Source organism: Lactuca virosa, chromosome 8, assembly GCF_052849685.1.
Source record: "Lactuca virosa cultivar CGN04683 chromosome 8, Lactuca_virosa_CGN04683_v6, whole genome shotgun sequence".
NCBI classification, from domain to species: Eukaryota; Viridiplantae; Streptophyta; class Magnoliopsida; order Asterales; family Asteraceae; genus Lactuca; species Lactuca virosa.
In genome coordinates, this window is record NC_136433.1 from 351,305,543 (window position 1) to 351,311,542 (window position 6,000).

A 6,000-nucleotide genomic window follows, 5' to 3' on the forward strand; every position below is an offset into this window, starting at 1 on the left:
GAGTAAGGAAGATAATGGGGATGGATAATTGGGTTGATTGTTTGATGTTTAAACATAATAATTAAATTATATGCTGATTCTGATCGCGTACATGATGTGACTGGGTCACATGTTGACTGGGTCACATGTTGATGCTTTAAGAATCAAAGAATAGAGAGAAAGCTTAAAGGAAGTATATGCTGATTCTGATCGCGTAGGTGGATTTCGATCGCATCAGAATTTTGAAGCTGTTACTTAGGAGTTATGATATATTGCTTAGGAATAGATAACAAGTTTTTCCGTATGCATTTGCACTATAAGGATAAGTTTTTTCCGCAAAGTTTTGAAATAAAATAAAAGTTTTTAATTTTATATTTATTTTAAATATCCTTACAAGTGGCATTTGTGAAAAATGGCTGTTTATTTGATTCCATTGATAGCAATATTTGAAAAAAAAATGGACTTGATTCTTTCGTTTGTGGTAGTGTCATAATTTACCAAATAAGAAAGATTCTCATTCCCAAGGCTTTAGTTGGATAGAAACTTGGAATCATGCAAGTTGAATAGTATGATGAATGAGAACTTTCAAGCATTGGAAAATTAAGACTTGTTCACATGGATGTGTGAGTCAAGTTAAGGACTAAAGGGATCAAGTACACATTCTTGTGCACTGGTCAAGTCCACCACAAAGCTCGTTAAGACTATTCGTCATGATTTACTAAATTTTAGTAAATATGGTTATACTTACAAGTTTAAGTATAATTCTGAAACATTGGAAAAGTCTCAATGTATGGCAGAACGAATGGGAAGAATCAAATTAGGCAGACAGATAAAAGTTGGGTAAAACATGGGTAGATGAATGATAAGAGATGAAAGATGATATGAGTGAACATTGGCAGCTATAGACTTAGTGCCTAACAAATAACATCGGCAGCTATGGACTTAGTGCCTATTGAATAAACATTGGTAGCTATGGACTTAGTACCTGTTAGATAAATGTTGGTAGCTATGGACTTAGTACCTATTAGATAAACACTGGTAGCTATGGATTTAGTACCCGATGAATGAACTTTAGCAGCTATGGAATTAGTGCTTTACGAATGAGCATTGGCAGCTATGGACTTAGTGCCTGTCATATAAACCCTGGAAGCAATGGACTTCAGAATGAACGAATGCAGGATAAATGACTCTTAGGGTAGACCTTAAGAGTAAGGAAGATAATGGGGATGGGTAATTGGGTTGATTGTTTGATGTTTAAACATAATAATTAAATTATATGCTGATTCTGATCGCGTACATGATGTGACTGGGTCACATGTTGACTGGGTCACATGTTGATGCTTTAAGAATCAAAGAATAGAGAGAAAGCTTAAAGGAAGTATATGCTGATTCTGATCGCGTAGGTGGATTTCGATCGCATCAGAATTTTGAAGCTGTTACTTAGGAGTTATGATATATTGCTTAGGAATAGATAACAAGTTTTTCCGTATGCATTTGCACTATAAGGATAAGTTTTTTCCGCAAAGTTTTGAAATAAAATAAAAGTTTTTAATTTTATATTTATTTTAAATATCCTTACAAGTGGCATTTGTGAAAAATGGCTGTTTATTTGATTCCATTGATAGCAATATTTGAAAAAAAAATGGACTTGATTCTTTCGTTTGTGGTAGTGTCATAATTTACCAAATAAGGAAAGATTCTCATTCCCAAGGCTTCAGTTGGATAGAAACTTGGAATCATGCAAGTTGAATAGTATGATGAATGAGAACTTTCAAGCATTGGAAAATTAAGACTTGTTCACATGGATGTGTGAGTCAAGTTAAGGACTAAAGGGATCAAGTACACATTCTTATGCACTGGTCAAGTCCACCACAAAGCTCGTTAAGACTATTCGTCATGATTTACTAAATTTTAGTAAATATGGTTATACTTACAAGTTTAAGTATAATTCTGAAACATTAGAAAAGTCTCAATGTATGGCAGAACGAATGGGAAGAATCAAATTAGGCAGACAGATAAAAGTTGGGTAAAACATGGGTAGATGAATGATAAGAGATGAAAGATGATATGAGTGAACATTGGCAGCTATAGACTTCGTGCCTAACAAATAAGATCGGCAGCTATGGACTTAGTTCCTATTGAATAAACATTGGTAGCTATGGACTTAGTACCTGTTAGATAAATGTTGGTAGCTATGGACTTAGTACCTATTAGATAAACACTGGTAGCTATGGATTTAGTACCCGATGAATGAACTTTAGCAGCTATGGAATTAGTGCTTTACGAATGAGCATTGGCAGCTATGGACTTAGTGCCTGTCATATAAACCCTGGAAGCAATGGACTTCAGAATGAACGAATGCAGGATAAATGACTCTTAGGGTAGACCTTAAGAGTAAGGAAGATAATGGGGATGGGTAATTGGGTTGATTGTTTGATGTTTAAACATAATAATTAAATTATATGCTGATTCTGATCGCGTACATGATGTGACTGGGTCACATGTTGACTGGGTCACATGTTGATGCTTTAAGAATCAAAGAATAGAGAGAAAGCTTAAAGGAAGTATATGCTGATTCTGATCGCGTAGGTGGATTTCGATCGCATCAGAATTTTGAAGCTGTTACTTAGGAGTTATGATATATTGCTTAGGAATAGATAACAAGTTTTTCCGTATGCATTTGCACTATAAGGATAAGTTTTTTCCGCAAAGTTTTGAAATAAAATAAAAGTTTTTAATTTTATATTTATTTTAAATATCCTTACAAGTGGCATTTGTGAAAAATGGCTGTTTATTTGATTCCATTGATAGCAATATTTGAAAAAAAAATGGACTTGATTCTTTCGTTTGTGGTAGTGTCATAATTTACCAAATAAGGAAAGATTCTCATTCCCAAGGCTTCAGTTGGATAGAAACTTGGAATCATGCAAGTTGAATAGTATGATGAATGAGAACTTTCAAGCATTGGAAAATTAAGACTTGTTCACATGGATGTGTGAGTCAAGTTAAGGACTAAAGGGATCAAGTACACATTCTTATGCACTGGTCAAGTCCACCACAAAGCTCGTTAAGACTATTCGTCATGATTTACTAAATTTTAGTAAATATGGTTATACTTACAAGTTTAAGTATAATTCTGAAACATTGGAAAAGTCTCAATGTATGGCAGAACGAATGGGAAGAATCAAATTAGGCAGACAGATAAAAGTTGGGTAAAACATGGGTAGATGAATGATAAGAGATGAAAGATGATATGAGTGAACATTGGCAGCTATAGACTTAGTGCCTAACAAATAACATCGGCAGCTATGGACTTAGTGCCTATTGAATAAACATTGGTAGCTATGGACTTAGTACCTGTTAGATAAATGTTGGTAGCTATGGACTTAGTACCTATTAGATAAACACTGGTAGCTATGGATTTAGTACCCGATGAATGAACTTTAGCAGCTATGGAATTAGTGCTTTACGAATGAGCATTGGCAGCTATGGACTTAGTGCCTGTCATATAAACCCTGGAAGCAATGGACTTCAGAATGAACGAATGCAGGATAAATGACTCTTAGGGTAGACCTTAAGAGTAAGGAAGATAATGGGGATGGGTAATTGGGTTGCTTGTTTGATGTTTAAACATAATAATTAAATTATATGCTGATTCTGATCGCGTACATGATGTGACTGGGTCACATGTTGACTGGGTCACATGTTGATGTTTTAAGAATCAAAGAATAGAGAGAAAGCTTAAAGGAAGTATATGCTGATTCTGATCGCGTAGGTGGATTTCGATCGCATCAGAATTTTGAAGCTGTTACTTAGGAGTTATGATATATTGCTTAGGAATAGATAACAACAAGTTTTTCCGTATGCATTTGCACTATAAGGATAAGTTTTTTCCGCAAAGTTTTGAAATAAAATAAAAGTTTTTAATTTTATATTTATTTTAAATATCCTTACAAGTGGCATTTGTGAAAAATGGTTGTTTATATGATTCCATTGATAGCAATATTTGAAAAAAAAAATGGACTTGATTCTTTCGTTTGTAGTAGTGTCATAATTTACCAAATAAGAAAGATTCTCATTCCCAAGGCTTTAGTTGGATAGAAACTTGGAATCATGCAAGTTGAATAGTATGATGAATGAGAACTTTCAAGCATTGGAAAATTAAGACTTGTTCACATGGATGTGTGAGTCAAGTTTAGGACTAAAAGGATCAAGTACACATTCTTGTGCACTGGTCAAGTCCACCACAAAGCTCGTTAAGACTATTCGTCATGATTTACTAAATTTTAGTAAATATGGTTATACTTACAAGTTTAAGTATAATTCTGAAACATTGGAAAAGTCTCAATGTATGGCAGAACGAATGGGAAGAATCAAATTAGGCAGACAGATAAAAGTTGGGTAAAACATGGGTAGATGAATGATAAGAGATGAAAGATGATATGAGTGAACATTGGCAGCTATAGACTTAGTGCCTAACAAATAACATCGGCAGCTATGGACTTAGTGCCTATTGAATAAACATTGGTAGCTATGGACTTAGTACCTGTTAGATAAATGTTGGTAGCTATGGACTTAGTACTTATTAGATAAACACTGGTAGCTATGGATTTAGTACCCGATGAATGAACTTTAGCAGCTATGGAATTAGTGCTTTACGAATGAGCATTGGCAGCTATGGACTTAGTGCCTGTCATATAAACCCTGGAAGCAATGGACTTCAGAATGAACAAATGCAGGATAAATGACTCCTAGGGTAGACCTTAAGAGTAAGGAAGATAATGGGGATGGGTAATTGGGTTGATTGTTTGATGTTTAAACATAATAATTAAATTATATGCTGATTCTGATCGCGTACATGATGTGACTGGGTCACATGTTGACTGGGTCATATGTTGATGCTTTAAGAATCAAAGAATAGAGAGAAAGCTTAAAGGAAGTATATGCTGATTCTGATCGCGTAGGTGGATTTCGATCGCATCAGAATTTTGAAGCTGTTACTTAGGAGTTATGATATATTGCTTAGGAATAGATAACAAGTTTTTCCGTATGCATTTGCACTATAAGGATAAGTTTTTTCCGCAAAGTTTTGAAATAAAATAAAAGTTTTTAATTTTATATTTATTTTAAATATCCTTACAAGTGGCATTTGTGAAAAATGGCTGTTTATATGATTCCATTGATAGCAATATTTGAAAAAAAAATGGACTTGATTCTTTCGTTTGTGGTAGTGTCATAATTTACCAAATAAGGAAAGATTCTCATTCCCAAGGCTTCAGTTGGATAGAAACTTGGAATCATGCAAGTTGAATAGTATGATGAATGAGAACTTTCAAGCATTGGAAAATTAAGACTTGTTCACATGGATGTGTGAGTCAAGTTAAGGACTAAAGGGATCAAGTACACATTCTTATGCACTGGTCAAGTCCACCACAAAGCTCGTTAAGACTATTCGTCATGATTTACTAAATTTTAGTAAATATGGTTATACTTACAAGTTTAAGTATAATTCTGAAACATTGGAAAAGTCTCAATGTATGGCAGAACGAATGGGAAGAATCAAATTAGGCAGACAGATAAAAGTTGGGTAAAACATGGGTAGATGAATGATAAGAGATGAAAGATGATATGAGTGAACATTGGCAGCTATAGACTTAGTGCCTAACAAATAACATCGGCAGCTATGGACTTAGTGCCTATTGAATAAACATTGGTAGCTATGGACTTAGTACCTGTTAGATAAATGTTGGTAGCTATGGACTTAGTACCTATTAGATAAACACTGGTAGCTATGGATTTAGTACCCGATGAATGAACTTTAGCAGCTATGGAATTAGTGCTTTACGAATGAGCATTGGCAGCTATGGACTTAGTGCCTGTCATATAAACCCTGGAAGCAATGGACTTCAGAATGAACGAATGCAGGATAAATGACTCTTAGGGTAGACCTTAAGAGTAAGGAAGATAATGGGGATGGGTAATTGGGTTGCTTGTTTGATGTTTAAACATAATAATTAAATT